The following is a 16,768-nucleotide window of genomic DNA, read 5'->3' on the forward strand; positions in this document are numbered from 1 at the left end:
AGATGTTCAGATCAAAACAGGTGTTAGTATACAGTGCTGAAAAGGAGTGGGGTAGGGAATAGCCCATATTTTGTTGATGAGGCTGCAAACTGGTACAATCTTTTTGAAGGACAATTTGAAAATACCTATCAATATTTAAATATGTATAGCCTTTTTTCACTAATCACAAAATTAGACTCTAAAAATAAAATTCCAAATGAGCACAAAGATTGCATGTAAGGTTGTTCATTGCATCCTTGTTGCAGCAGTTTATCAAGGACTATTCATTCCTAGATTGGAATACTGTGATGCTATTTAAAGCAGTGAGGTTTCTCCACATGTGAAGCTGTAGAAAAACCTCTCAGATAAAATTTCAAGTGCAAACCAAAGTACAGAACACTACGTGTAATAAATCCTCATGTAAAGAAAGATGAGGCATGTATGTATATTTGCCTATGCATTTAGATTTTCTGGAGAAATATACAAGTAGTTGGCAGCTCAGAATCTGAGGTGAGAGATTTCTTTTATTCCATTTTTTCAATCCTGTGATGTGTTATTTTCATAATAAGACCTTTAAAAATGTCCAAAGCACTTTATTGCATCTTTTTGCCTGCAATCATAAACTTCTAGTTTATACAGTATCAGGTGGAAATTTGTTGATCTTTAATTTTAGAGCTCTTTGCTTTCCTGTGAAATCAGAAACATGGTGAATGGTATTGAAACTGACCTGCTTGTTTTTTTGTTTGTCTTGTCCTCTGAAGCTGGATAACTGGATACACCCGCAATTTTGATCCTCAACTCTTCACTTAAAATAGCTTAATTATAGTCTTCTTGGGGTCTTAATGTTTTCTAGTCTCAAAAATGTTAGAATATATTAAGTCCTGAAAAATACCACAAATTAGAGAAATTTTCTTGGAGTGGAAAGTATCAAATTGGTTCTCAGATGATAGGATAGAGAGAAATCATTGCAAACAAGTTAACTTTTATAGATACCTCCACGTTAGAATAATGATATTGGAAGCATGTTTAGTGGCAGTCAGATACATTGTCTTGTAAGTAGGAATAATCAACTGCATTCAATTAAATCTTCATCAAAGTTACCTTCATATTGAAAAACTACAAAACAATAAACTGAAGAATGAAAGTTCTCTGACTTACAAAATTTTCTCTAGCTCTGAAGTATGAAGCAAACAATTATTTGTACTCACTGAGCAAAACTATCCCACTGATCATAAAATCAACTGATTAAAGATTATTGATTATACAGTGGGGAACACAATTTTCATTGAGTTAGGTCTGACATTTGTTTTTGACTAACTTTTGGCATCTGAATCCAAAAATGACCCCAGTTTTTCTCTATCATGTCAACTTCTTAAGGTATGGGATACCCTTCCTTTGTCCCAAAAATCATACAAAATGTACATACAAAGGAAAATTTAAAATTACCTGAATATACTGTTTATTTAGAGTTATTTTATTCATATAAAGGCTATATATTGTTACTATAAGTCAAATTGTGTACAAGTTGTAAAGTTCTACCAAACATACATATTAAGTTATTTTATCTTTTCAAATGACAGGTTAGGAAATGCCAAAATGAGATACTTGAAACAGTCTCCTTCAGTTGGCAAAGCTTTCACAAATTGCTTCATGAGACCCAGTTTTATGTGCAGAGGTGGGACTATAATATTCTTTCTGTCAACAAGTGGCTCATATACAAGGTTTGGATCACCAGGTTTGAGGTCAGATCTTGGAGGCCAATTTGACTCCACCCAATGCTTCTCACAGCTCTCTTGTCCCACATACACAGAAAACAGGGATACTTGGTGTATCCGCATTGCTGACCAAGAAGGAAGCAGACCATTTTAAGGTCAACACAGATGATATAATTGTATTTATGGTATTGCAACAGATCAATGACACTATGTCTTCATATTTTTCATGAAAACAAACTGGCCAATTGGGACTGCACCAAATAAATTGCCATTGTGGAGGAGGACACACTTCAAGTTCTGCTTTGATCTATCGATGAATAGTCACCATTCAGTTGTGTTCTAGATTGGAATTCCCAATTCCTCCATTAAACCATGTATGTTATGGCAATACACAAAGCCACCATCACTTCTAAAGTACTGAAGAAATGCACTTCCTCTTGATCAAAAGTAGGATACCTTTGCTCCTTTTTTCAAGCAATTTTTTCTCGTGCAGTCTTGATGCTAGGAGTTATGACGCCTTTTTGGATAGTTTCAAATCTCATGCCAAATTATTCAACTCATGCTGATCAAATCCCTTATGAACTGAGTCATCTTCAATTTCAAAATCTTCATCATTGCTGTCACTTAGTTCTTCACCATACTCCTGTTTTTTGGCACTGGGATTTCAGCTGAATGAGGCACTGGACATATAGCTGATGGTAGACTAGGATAATAACAGTCACTCGAATTATCTCTGGGCTCTCGCCAAACCATAGGTATACAAAATGGCAAGTTATCACGCGTTCCCTTCGTCCACATCCGTAAACTCAACACACTTCTTGCACACCTCATGAGGGTCCCAACACTTATCTTGATCACCAAGTTTTACTTTAAAATATGCAAAATACTTGTCTGACAAATGCACTAATGTTTGTCCTTTGGGAATGGTGAGACTGCTACAGATATAACAAAGCAAATCAGGGTTGTTTAGGCACTTAAGATGAAAAATAGCAGAGGGAGACATGATCTGAAGGAAAGGAAATAAGTACATATGTAAATACTGCTAATTCTTTGTATACACACAAGAACTCAGACTACACTTCAGAATATGATTCACTATAGAGAGCGGCACACAACCTCTCACCGCACTGTCTCATGTGTAACTGAATAGCCTAGACAAGTATGAACCTGTCGCTGGTCTCCAAGGTCATCCCCCACCCTTCCCCACTTGAGGAAGGTTTGCTCTCAGCCAATAGGGCAGCCCTAGTGCATTCCTCAATCCAGGCTGGATCCAGCCTGGAGTGGTCACATTAAGATAAGCTATACAGAAAAAAAATTGATGTGATAGAAGAAAACTAACTGCAGTTCTGAAATCAGCATGCCTATTTAAGTCTAAAACAGCTGAAAAATCGAATTCAACAGGAATTACATTAAAAATTGTTCCCCTGTGCTATTTGTTCTGGTGTGTGTGTGTATATATATATATATAGGTCCCTGGCTGGTTTGGCTCAGTGGATTGAGCGTCGGCCTGCGAGCTAAGTGTCGCTGGTTCGATCTTCCAGTCAGGGCACATCAGAGAAGGAAAACTCTGATTCCAAAAAACCTCCGCTGCCTTGCGGCATACCTCTTCAGGGGAAAGGCTAAGGGAGTAAACCCCGACAGAAAATCCGGAGCCGGAGTCCCTAAGGCGGTTTGACGTTGTAGTCAACACCGGCAACTCCTGCGGCGCACCTGAAGCCAAGCTGTATTGACTCCGTCTTTCCCTTGGATCCCTCAGCTGCGAAGAGAGGGGGGGTCTGCTGCATGGGCAACAGCAGACCCTCCATATCACCCTGCCCAGGCTCTGTAGCTTCAGTTTCACTGGAGAGGACACTCCAGCGTCATCGCAAGATGTCGATTCAACACGGGAGGAGACAGATACCGTGTCACTCCCGAGTCAGACTGCACAGCCATTCTCGGCGGTGCAGATAGACTCTTAAGAAGCTACACCATCGTCTCTCGAGACGGACGGATGCCAACCGAGGTAGCATAATCCCTCTAACTTTGTTTTTCTTTCTCAAGATTACTTTGGCAATTCAGGGACTTTTGTGGTTAGGATTATTTATTTTGGTTCTGTGAAAAATGCCATTGGTATTTTCATGAAGATTGCATTGAATCTATAGCTTGCTTTGGGTAGTATGGCCATTTTAACTATCGTAATTCTTTCTATCCATGAACATGGTATATGCTTCCATTTATTCGTTTCTTCTTAAATTTCTTCAGTGTTTTATAATTTTCTGAGTGCAGACATGAACCCTTTTTGTCTTCAGCTCGCCTTCCTTGGCTGCACCCACAAGTCTCATTCCTGAGCTCATTGGCTCAATTTTCTGATGGTTTTAGGTGTTATTTGTTTTGAGATCTAGTTGTAATTCTTTCTGTGGTTGTGTGAGGAGGCAAAACGTGTTTACCTAAGCCTCCATCTTGACCAGAAGCTCCCAGCCATTATTAATATAATGAGAACTATTTGCATGACATCGGTGTAACCTGGCAGCCAAGGAGAGTGGACTGGAATGTGCATACATGAATAATGACGACTTCACTGTACTAGTTAGTGCAGGCAGTAGACACCATTGAGTGAGCATGTAATATGTGTGGCCATCACATTCAAAATGACTGAGCGAGTAGAGCAATGAATCTGCATCAAATTTTGCATTAAGCTTGAGCATTCCGTGTAAACTATTTAGATGACTAGGAAGGTTGTAGCTTTGGGCAGCTGGTGATTGGCAGCTTAATCACAACAACATGCTTATTCATACATCACGTCTCCTGCAGAGTTTTTTGATGAAACATCAAGTCCCCCAGGTAACTCAGTCCTCCTACAGCCCAGTGTTGGCATCTTGTGATTTCTGGCTTTTCCCAAAACTAAAATCATCTTTTGAGAGGGAAGAGATTTCAGACTGTCAATGAGATTAAGGAAAATACAATGGGGCAGCTGATGGTGATTGAGAGAACTGTGTGAGGTCCTAAAGTACTTACTTTGAAGAAGACTGAGGCATCATTGTCCTATGTACAATGTTTCTTGTATGTTGTATCTTCTCCCATAAATGTCTCTAGTTTTCATGTGACATGGCTGGATACTTACTGGATAGACCTTGTATAACGGATTTTGCTTACAAAAATCTATTCCAATGTCTCAGTAGACAACATTGCAGTACAAGTACAGAATGTAAACAACTTGCTGCTAGTGACTCACCTCCATAGATTTCACTCTAATGAATTACAGCTAAGGTTGTATTTAAATAGCAAACAAAAGAGAGAGCTGTAGGAGAAACCCTATTTATATAATAAGTTTGATATTGTGTGCAATTTTTAAAAATAAATACAGGAGAGGATTGCTTGATGGAAACAACCACCTTGAGCTAAAAGGTATTTCTTCCCACTGTAGCAAAATAAAAGACAATCTCCACTTGGTGCACTTCACCTTCAAATATACAAGATATTGGGTTCATTTTTAGCAGAAAATGTTTTAAAACTCAAAATGCAATAGAAATTTTAATGATTTAAGAGCTATTATCATCCTGGCTGGTGTGGCTCAGTGGGTTGAGCCCTGACCTGTGAACCAAAAGATCGGTGGAACCAAAAGGTCAGTGGTTCGATTCCCAGTCATGTCACATGCCTGGGTTGCGGGCCAGGTCCCAGTTGGGGGCATGTGAGAGGCAACCAATCAATGTATCTCTCACACATTGATGTTCCTTTCCCTCTTTTTCTCTCTCCCTTCACCAAGATACATCATAATTAAAATTTCAAAGGTTCAAGATAAAGAGAGAATCTTAAAAGCAGCAAGAGAAAAGAAGACAGTTACCTACAAAGGGGTGCCTATAAGACTATTAGCTGATTTCTCAAAAGAATTTTTTCAGGCAGGAAGGGACTGGCAAGAAGTATTCAATGTGATGAAAAGCAAGGACCTACAACCAACATTACTCTATCCAGCAAAGCTATCATTTAGAATGGAAGAGTAGATAAAGTGCTTTCCAGACAAGGTAAAGCTAAAGGAGTTCATCATCACCAAGCCATTATTATATGAAACGTTAAAGAGACTTATTTAAGAAAAAGAGGATCAAAACTTCAGGGTGTCACACTAAAATGTATTCACAGTTTTAATGATTATGAAGTCTGTATTTATTAGCATACAGTTCCCTTTCAATGTTCACAATAAGCTACATAAATGTACTTTTTTATACTTAGCACCTGTTTTCAAACTGATGATCATTCTGGTCTAGACATTGCTGGCAATGTGAAGCAATGGAATCACAAACATCAAGAGTCATTTCATTTGTTATTTGGACACATTCTCTGTCAATGGCTACTTGTAATTCATCAATGGTTTCAGGTTTTTTTAGCATAAATGTTATTCTTGAGAATAACAAGGAAAAATGTAGTGGTGTGAGGTCTGGTGAAGGCTCAGAGTAATCTACAGGACCTCTGCACCCAATCCATCTGTTTGGCAGGTTCTCATTAAGACAGGCCTTTACATCATGATGGTAATGTGGAGGCACTCCATCTTATTGGAAATAAAAGTACTCATCTTGAAAATCTTCGTGAATACATGGCATGGCTGATTCCTGCCATAAATTCAAGTAAGTGGCACCAGTTACAGTACCTTCAAAAAAGAAAGGGCCAATTAATCCATGCGCGGATAAGCCACATCACACCATCAGTCCTGTCTTTACACTTCTACCACATTTTTATACTTCCAGTAGCACTTCAAAATAAACTTTCTTTGTTCAAAACTTAATCTGGCTTCAGCCATTATTTCTCAATGGTTAAATCTAAAAATAAAATAAAAATATTCAGCAAGTTACCAGCTATTAAAGTGTGGATACATTTTTTTTTTGCAACACCCTGTATGAACATTAAAATAACAACAAACTCACAACTATCAACAACAGAATCTAAAAAATAAAAACAAACTAAGCAAACAACCAGAATAGAAACAGAATCATAGGTATGGGGATCATTTGGAGGGTTATCAGCTGGGAGAGTGCAGGGATTAAGAAGCATAATTGGTAGGTACAAAATAGACAGGGAGAAGTTAAGAATAATATAGGAAAGGATGAAGCCCAAGAACTAATATGCATGACCCATGGACATGAACTAAGGTGGGGGGGGGGGGGTTGCTGGAGGAAAGGGGGTTACTGAGTGGAGGGGAGCAAAGGGAAAAGAAATTGGGACAACTGTAACAGCATACTCAATAAAATATACTTTAAAAAAAAGGGGGGGGGGAGAGCAGCTCCTAGTAGTCCACAGAGAGAAAGGAGGAGTGATTTATCTGCCTAGTTCTCTTCTAGATCCTATCCCAATTTGACCCTTGCCCCTTAGCGGCTACTCAGGAAGCTTGATTCCACTCTCAGGCCCTCAGCAGCCACATAGGAAACCAAGCGTTGTGCCTAGCAATGTCGCTTTTCCTCCAGTCCTCAAGAGGCAGGTTGATCCTGAGCAGGCAGAGAAAGAATGAAGCAGTTGACAGAAACTGAGAAGGCATACAAACTGTAAATCATAGTGTGTGTTAGATTAAAGAAATGCACTTTCCATAATAACCCAGTACTCCTTCACGCAGCCTAAGGATTAAGATATTTTCAGTCATTTTGTAAATATTTTGAGAAAGTTATAATGTATACTTTATAATTTAATGACTCCTGTAAGAGAGAATCTTAATCAAATTTTCTATTGCATTTTCAAGGAAAGTGCTTCACTAACATTTTGGACTTTGAAGAGTTATGTTTGTAACAGGTGCTGTAAGAATCTAGAATATTGTCCTGGCTGGTGTGGCTCAGTGGACTGAGCATCAGTCTTCGAACTAGAAGGTAGCCAGTTCAGTTAGCAGTTGGGGGCATGTGAGAGGCAAACAATTGGTGTATCTCTCATTCACTGGCGTTTCTCTGCCTCCCTTCCCCTCACTCTAAAAGTAAATAAATAAAATCTTTAAAATGTTTTAAAATACTTTTTAAAGAGAACCTAAAAATATAATGGGTTCTTAGCTTTTGTTTCATTTCCTTTTTTAAAATTTCTACCTACATGAGTTCTGCTCACTCAATTACTATGTATGTTTCTAGAATACACAGCCCCATATTTCATACAGTCTTGAATAAAATTAAAGCAAAAGTTATCAATACGTAGTATACCTCTTTAAAGCATTTTAATTGCAGAAAATGAATGCCAAAGTCAAAATAAGTAACATTGCATTGCAAACTATAGGATGTAAATAATTTGCTGCTCTTTAATAATTTTACTTACAAACTACTACCAGTGTTAAATTGGATAATGACCTCTAATAGCCTAATCTATGGAAACTGTGACTGTTGCCTTATAAGGGCAAAAGGGGCTTTGTAGCTGTGATGAAGTTAAGGATCTTGAGATGGAGAGATTATCCTGGATTTTCTGGGTGGGTCTAATGTAAACCTACTGGTCCTCTTCAAAGAAGGCAGGAGGAATAAGAGTCAGAAGAGATGGCAATAAGATGATGGAAGCAGAGACTGAAGGGAAGCACTTGAAAGGTGGCAAGGCGTTACTAGCTGAGGAACATAGACAGCCTTTAGAAGTTGGAAGGGGTAAGAGAAACCAGCCCAGCTGACACGTTGGTTTTAGTCCACAACTAATTTTGGACTTCTGGCCTCAATACCTGTAAGAGAACAAATTTGTTTTGTTTAAAGCTACCAAATTTGTGGTAATTTATTACAGGAGCCATGGGAAATTAATATGAGGGGCGACCTCACCAAAAAAGAAAAATGGAATTATCTTCTGGAGGGTGGGCCCCTTTATAGTATAGGCCTCCCCCACTAGGTTAGTGTTCTAGGAATCCGTCTATATCAGTGTACATGCTGGCATTTATGGCAGAGGTGCCACACACACCCTAGGCTTGGTTGGAAGTTGCTCTGTCCAGCAGAGGCTTCGTGACCACGGCAGAACAAACTTTTACCCAGGACACTTTGTTATGTCTGGGGGAAGGAAGGTGACTGCCTCTCTAGTGGAGACCAGCAGCCAAACCTTCATCCCTTATGTCTTTTATTGAGGAGGATACATGCGAGAGATACAAGGCTAAAATTCATAAATCGTCAGTAGTCATTAGGTGTTTGACAGTAACAGATAACATACACTAATTCAGGAATCACACTGACTGATAGAGTCAAGGTCTGCAAAACATTCGGACCAGGTGCAGAGTTCCATATACTCCCTGCTAAAGATAGCTTACACTACATTGCTGATAAGGAAAGCAGAGTAAGTTCTAAAGCATAATGAGCATAATGAGCATAATGAGCGCTCTTTGATCTAATTCCCATGGCAACCCTCTGAGTGGTTGTCAGTCATGTTCCGCATGCAGCCTTACGTTGAGACTTAGAGGCAAGCGCGGCCAGAAAGCTGGCAGCTCATCATGCTCAGGCCAGGTCTACAATTCCTTAAACCACGAGGAGTGGTTGCCCACCGGCATTGTTGTGAGAGGCTGTGTGCAGCTTCAGTAAAAATTTTTTTTTAAACAATGCATTTGGGAGGGCACCTGCCCACACCATGCTGAGTGTTCAGCAGTTTTTGACCAAAAATAGCATGACCCCTATGCCCCACCCTCTCTATTCACCCCGAGTGCCTTTTATTTGTTTGTTTCCCCAGATAAAAAAAAAAGTCCTCAAAGGGAAACATTTTGCCGACGTGGAAGAAGTGAAACAAAAAACAGCAGAAGCACTTAAAGGCATCAAAATCGACAAGTTCAAAAATGGTTTTGAGCAGTGGGAAAAAAGTCTCTATAGGTGTATTGCATCAAATGGAGAGTACTTTGAAGGTGACTTAAGTTTAAACATGTAAGAATAAATACACAATGTTTTATAAATCTGGGTTTTTGGAGGAGTTCCCCTCATATAGTACCTTAGGAAGTTGAAAGATGACCATAAAAAAGACAACTATGTCAAATCCCGGAATATGTGACTATTGCTGTATATGACAAAAAGAGTGAATATTACCTGTAGAGCAAAATATGTGATGAAGTTAAGGATCTTGAGGAGTTATTCTGGATTATCTGGGTGGGCCTTAAATGCCATCACATGTATCCTTATAAGAGAGAGGCAGTGGGAGTTTTGAAGCACAGACACACAAAGGAGAAGGTAATGTGAAGACAGAGGTAGAGACTGGAATGATGTAGCCATGGGAATGCCTGCCACCATCAGAAGTTGGAAGAGACAAGGAGTAGATTCTCCCCTACAGACTTTGATTTTGGACTTCTAGCCTCCAGAATTGTGATAAAATAGATTTCTGCAGTTTTAAGCCATCAAGTTTTTGGCAATTTGTTACAGCAACCAAAGAAAACTTATGTAACTACTATAATGTACTACTTAAAAGCAATCGATTGGACATTAGCAGAGCAAAATCAGTTTACTCAAATTTGAAAGTTGATATCTATTTGCAACAATATCAATAAATGCAGAAAAATGTATTTGATCCAAACAACTTCCTTGAGTGCAAAAGCATTTTATTTCCACCTAAAAATATAAACTGCACTCCATCTTCTAATCGCTATATAGGATATAACAAAATAGAATGCAAAACTCAATGTAATAATGCATTATTTAAGATAGTTATGTTCCTTGGCTGCTGTGCCTCAATGGATTGAGTGCCAGCCTGCGAACTGAAGGGGTTCACTGGTTCAATCCTCAGTCAGGGCACGTGCCTGGGTTGCGGGCCAGGTCCCCGGTTGAGGGCATGTGAGAGGCAACCGACTTATGTATCTCTTACACATTGACGTTTCTCTCCTTCCTTTCCCTCTCTCTAAAAGTAAATAAAATCTTTTAAAAAAAAAATTTATGAAATATTATAAAAAGTAAATAACTTTGTTTTTTAAGAAACAGAAACATTGCTATGGTACCAGGCATTTAATAACTACCAAAGAATTCACTGACCTACCTACATTGTTATTAGATATTATAGGTTTGTTTTATGATTCAAAAATACCATGATAATAAACATCCATTTGTTGCTGAAAACTAACTTCTAGAGTTGTAGCTGCTGAGAATTTTGTTTTTCAGAGCCTGTGGTATGTGTTGGAAAAATCAGGTCCTCTGATGCCTAATGTGGGAGTTCTGTTTCTACCAGGGGGACAGATGGTCATGGAGTTCTCTGCAGAGCTCCAGTGCTTCCTGATCTGCAATCCCTCCAGGCCAAAGTGAACCCTGAGATAATAAGCCTGGGTCTTTGTAACTGACATCTGTAAACAGTGCTGAATCTATAGCAAAGCCCCCATTTCTCTCTACAAGTGTATGAAAATTGTGGATTAGTGACTCAATTACACACTTCTCAGGGAAGGGCAGACTGCATGCTGGGCCAGTCTATTAGTTCTCAGTCTCCTGCAGCCCCATATAAGCATACTGCTTGTCCCCCGGGCAGTGGCTGGGGGCAGAGGTCAGTATGACCCACAATGCTCAGTGGTTGTGCAGGTCAAGGACTTGGTTGCTCTCCAGTTTCTATACAGGTAGGCTGACCAACTTCAGCAGAGGAAAACAAATGAATCACCACCAAGCCTCCTCTGTACTGCTTTCAAATTGGCCCCTGAATGTCAGCCTACATGTACATCAAAGCAATGATTCCTGCGGTTCTCTCAATATTACTCAAGGTTCTGCCTTGATGTGTCATCATATTATATATCATTGCTGCATTTGTGGCAAGTTTCAGCAGTTATCATATTATATACAGATTATAAAGTCAAATCTAATCTCTAGATTTCTGTGTATCAACTACTGATGTTTGAAAACTGACCATAATTAAAAGCCTCATCAGGCCAGAACTTTGAAGTGTGCTTTGACATAGATTTTCCATAATCCACACCATTATCTCAGGGTTGGCTATGAGCTGCCACATCATCTGGCTTTGTGTACTTAGGGGTACACAGAGGTCCCTCCACAGCCACCTAGTCCATAAGAATTCCTCTGGGAAGAACCACGTGTGAAATTTCTACAAAGGTGATGTTATCTGTGACAACATGTTTTCTTTCCCAAGTGTGCATTTACTGAGTTATCTGATCTTGAGTCTGTTTTCTCTTTTAACACTAAGGAGACTATATTGTGGATCCATACTTCTTCAAGATCCAGCACATAAGCGGCACAGTTTGGTCAGCATGGTCTTTCTCCCTGGCACAGCTAGGTGAAGTGCCCCAAGCACAATGGACTCCCCTTTTCTAGTCTACACAACACTTTTGATTCTGAGCTCTACAGAGTGGCATCTACAGGGCAGAGTTGCCAGTGACTCAGGCCAGCTGGAAGACACACAAGTGAGGGGAGCCCAGAAGTGGCCAGTAGTTGTTCAGTGCAGTTAAAACTGGGGTGAGGGCATGACCCTCATTGCTGAGGGCAGAATGGCTATTCTATGGGAGCTGTATGGATCAGATGTGCTCCCATGTGGGCTGCTGCAGACTCTCTGTGGCCACAAGTCCCATTACGGTTAAAGGGCAGGTGTCCCTAACTAGGTCAAAGTCTCTTTGAGGACTATATTGTGTCTAGAGGAAATTAAATGGATGTTTTTGTGTTTAATTTATGGTTGATGTGTTATCAATGATTGAAAAACAAATGGTAGAAAACTTAAAAATATCTCCAAGCTATTTCTACTTCTCATGACAGTTGATACAGTTTGTCTGTTCTCATTTTCCTGTTCTTGTCAGGATGTTTCTGGACTCTTCTGGGGGAATTCTCAACTCTATGCTTTCAATTTGTTCTCCACATGAAATACAATCCTGGCCCAAACTTTGAGGTATCTCTCTCTCTCTCTCTCTCTCTCTCTCTCTCTCTCTCTCTTTCTCTCTCTCTCTCTCTCTCTCACACACACACACACACACACACACTGTTCTGAGATTACTGTTCCATCAAATTTTTACAATGTGGTATTATTTCTTGGTTTCCTAAAGAGAAGAATGTAAGAAATGACCTTGGCCCCTTCAGGCTTCTTTCAGCGTGGAAATGAAAAGACATTACAAGTTAGTGATTAATTATGAAAGAGTCACAAGACATTCCCCAAGATCTGGTGGAGGTATTTAACAGTAGGACTAAAGAGCCAGATTAAAGGACGGATCATAAGAAAGGAGCAGAGGTGCTGGAGGGCTCCCATGAGAAGACCAATGACAAAGTAAACCAAATGCCTTCAGTTATGCAGAGGTTCTGAGAGAGGGGTTATTCTCTTGTGAGTCAAACAGCTACAGTACTCCCCTTTATCCGTAGTATTGCGTTCCATGATTTCAGTTACCTACAGTCTTAAATTATTAAACAGAAATTTCCAGAAATAAACAATTCATAAGTTTTAAATTGAATGCCATTCTGAGTAATGTGATAAAATCTCATACCACCCACCTCTTTCCTGCCCTAGACAGGAATCATCCCTTTGTCTAGTGTATCCACGATGTATACGCTACCCACCTGTTAACATTTAGTAGCCACTTGAGTCACATAGTAGCTGTCAGTTATCAGATCAACTATCCTGGTATTCAGGACAGTGCTGTGTTCAGGTAACCCTTAGTTTACTTAATAATGGCCCCAAAGGTCAAGAGTAGTGATGCTGGCAATTCAAATCTGCCAAAGAGAAGCCATAAAGCTTCTCTACTAACAGGGTTTGGTACTACTCACCATTACCACAGTCACCTCTAGAACACTTTATTAACCTGAAAGAAGCCTCATACCCATTAGCAGTCACTCTCCATTTTCCCCCCAGACCCTCAGTCCTAGGCAACCACCAACATATCTTCCACCTCTACAGATTTTCCTATTCTGGATATTTTATGTATATTAAATCATATAATGTGTGGCCTTTTGTATCTGACTTTTTTCACTTAGGATAATGTTTTCATGGTTCATTCACATTGTAGCACGTGTTAGTATTTAATTTCTTTCTATATTTTGCCAAATAATATACCAGTGTATAATATGCCACATTGTTGTTTTTTTAATTTGATGACCATTTGGATTGTTTTCATTTTGATTATTATGAATAGCGCTGCTATAAACACTTATGTATAAGTTTTTACATAGACGTATGTTTTACTTAGGAGTGGAATTGCTGGATTATATGGTAATAATACTTAACTGTTTGAGCAACTGCTATCCTCTTTTCCAAAGGGATTGCACCATTTTACAGTCCCACCAACAGTGTTTTAGAGTTCCAGTTACTCCACATTCTTTTTTCCCCACTTTTTAGAGAGAGGGGAAGAGAGGGAGAAAGAGAGATAAATAAACATCAATGTGCAATGTGCGGGAGACACATCGGTCAGCTGCCTCTCGCACGCCTGCAACCAGAGACCTGGGTAACCTTTTGTTTTGCAGGCTGGCACTCCATCCACTGAGCTATTCCACTTTTTAGCAACACTTATCTTTTTTTTATTATAACCATTCTAATGGGTGGGAAGTAGTATCTTATTATAGGGTTTATTCGCATTCCCCAGATGGATAATGATGTTGAGCATCTTTTTATATGAAATTGGGCTTTTGTATATATTTTAGAGAACTGTAAATTCAGATCCTTTGACCATTTTTTAATTGGGTTGTCTTTTTATTTTGAGGTATATCAGTTCTTTATATATCCTGGATACAAGTCCCTCCATTACCAGATGTAAAATTTGCCAAAAAAAAAATTCTTCTGAGGGTTGTCTTTCTGCTTTCTTGATGGTGTTCTTGGAAGCACAAAAGATTTTAATTTTGATGATATTCAATTTATCTATATATTTTTTGCTAGCAGTTTTAATGTCATATTTAAGAAACCATTACCTAATCCAAAGTTATGAAGAATTGCACCTATGTTCTCTTTTAAGTGTTTTATAATGTTAGCTCTCACATTGGGTCTTTGATCCATTTTTTAAAAAATGTTTTATTGATTATGCTGTTACAGTTGTCCCAATTTCTTTTCCCTCTGTTCCCCTCCACCCAGTGACCCCCTCTCCCTCCAGTTGTCCCCACCCCCTTAGTCCATGTCCGTTGGTTGTGCATATAGTTCTTCTCAACATCTTCCTATCTACTCCACTCTCTTCTACTATGCTTCTTATTTCCTGCACCATCTCCCTCCCTTTCCCCTCTTCCCCCTCCTTGCTGACCTCCCCACTATGTGTTCCCCATACCTATAATCCTTTTCCCACTCTCATTGCCTACTTAGTTTGCCTTTGTTTTGATTCCCTACCTTCTGTTGTTAGTTGTTGTGATACATTTTATTTTAATGTTCATAGTTTTGATCCTCTTCTAAACAAGTCCCTTTAACATCTCATATAACAGTGGTTTGGTTTGGATATAATGAACTCCTTCAGTTTTACTTTGTCCTGGAAGCACTTTCTCTGCCCTTCTATTCTGAATGACAGCTTTGCTGGATAGAGTAATTGTGACTGTAGGTTTTTGATTTTCATTACTTTGAATATTTCTTGCCAGTCCCTTCTTGCCTGCAGAGTCTCCTTTGAGAAATCAGCTGATAGTCTAATTGGGACCCCTTTATACATAATTCTCTTCTTCTCTCTTGCTGCTTTTAAGATTTTCTCTTTATCTTTAATTTTTGACATTTTGAATATAATGTGTCTTGGTGTGGTTCTCCCTGGGTCCAGTTTTTTGGAACTCTCTGTGCTTCCTGGACCTGTAAGTCTATTTCCTTCCCCAAGTTAGGAAAGTTCTGCTTCATTATTTTTTCACATAATTTTTCAATTTCTAGTTCTTCTTCTTCACCTTCTGGCAATCCTACAGTTCGAATGTTTGCCTCTTATAGTTGTCCCAGAAGTTCCTGAGCTTCTCCTCATTTTCCTCACTTTTTGTTTCCTCTTTCTGCATGGGTTGACTGTTTGTTCCTTCCTATGTTCCGATTCGTTGATTTGCTCTCTAGTTCTCCTTCCCTCACCACTTGTTTCGTATGTGTTTTCGTTCATTTTAGCAGGATTAGCCTTCATTCCTTTCCCATCTTGATTAAGTCCCGCTGTTAGGTCTGTAAGCTGTCTTATAACTATAGCTCTGAACTGAGCCTCATAAAGGTTATCTATGAGTTCGTCTGTTAATTCATGTATTTGCTTTCTGGTTAGCTGCGTGATTGGGATCTCTATCATTAACCCTGCCAACCTGGCAGTTTTTTGCTTCCTGGGTGGGCTGTGACACCTCCTACGCTATAGGGTATGGAGCCCCATGCACTCTTCACTACCAGGCGACCCTTCTCACCACACTGTGGCGCTTTACTTGGGGGCGCGGGTCCAAGATGGATTCCTGCCATTCTTTCCCCACTGAGAGACCGGGAGCCTCCTTCTCCATCCCCACGCCCTCTAGGCCTCACCGTCCGAGGCATTGGGGGTCTGCCTTCCCCAGCATTGAAATCATGAGCTGATGGGTTCGGTCTGCAGCCAGGGGTGCTCCCAGGCGCTTCTTGCCTCCCCTTAAATACGGGCATCTGTGCTTACCACAGTCCTGCTGTCCCGTCGCTGCAGCTGCCACCACCAGCACATCTTGACCTCTCTGCCCTGACTTTGCCTCTCCTACCAGTCCAGATGAGCACCACTTGTTTTTAAAATCATACTCTGGACTCCCATGTAGCTTTATTTTCTGGAACTTCTGGTGATTTCTGGTTTTGCAGTAGTTGTAATCCTTCTTAGTTGTGGAGGGAGATGGAGCATGTCATTCTAGGCCTCCATCTTGACTGGAAGTCTCTGATCCATTTTTAATTAATTTTTAACTGTGCTGTGAAGTACGGGTCCAACTTCACTTATTTGCTTAGGGGCATCCAGTTGTCCTAGCATCATTTGATAAAAAGACTATTCCTTCCCCATCTTGATTAAGCACCTTCTTTGAAAATCAATTGATCACAAATGTAAGGGTTATTTTTGGACTCTCATTTCTATTCTTATTTAATTTTTTAAGTATATTTTATTGATTATGCTGTTACAGTTGTCCCAAGTTCTTTTTCTTTTGCTCCCCTTCATCCATTTACCCCCCTTCCCTCCAGCAATCCCACCCCCTTTAGATCATGTCCATGGGTCATGCATATAAGTTCTTTGGCTTCACCCTTTTTTATATTATTATTAACATCCTTCTGTCTATTTTGAGCCTACCAATTATGCTTCTTAATCCCTGCACCATTTCACT

The sequence above is a fragment of the Furipterus horrens genome, unplaced genomic scaffold, assembly GCF_987537825.1.
Source record: "Furipterus horrens unplaced genomic scaffold, mFurHor1.1.pri manual_scaffold_6, whole genome shotgun sequence".
NCBI classification, from domain to species: Eukaryota; Metazoa; Chordata; class Mammalia; order Chiroptera; family Furipteridae; genus Furipterus; species Furipterus horrens.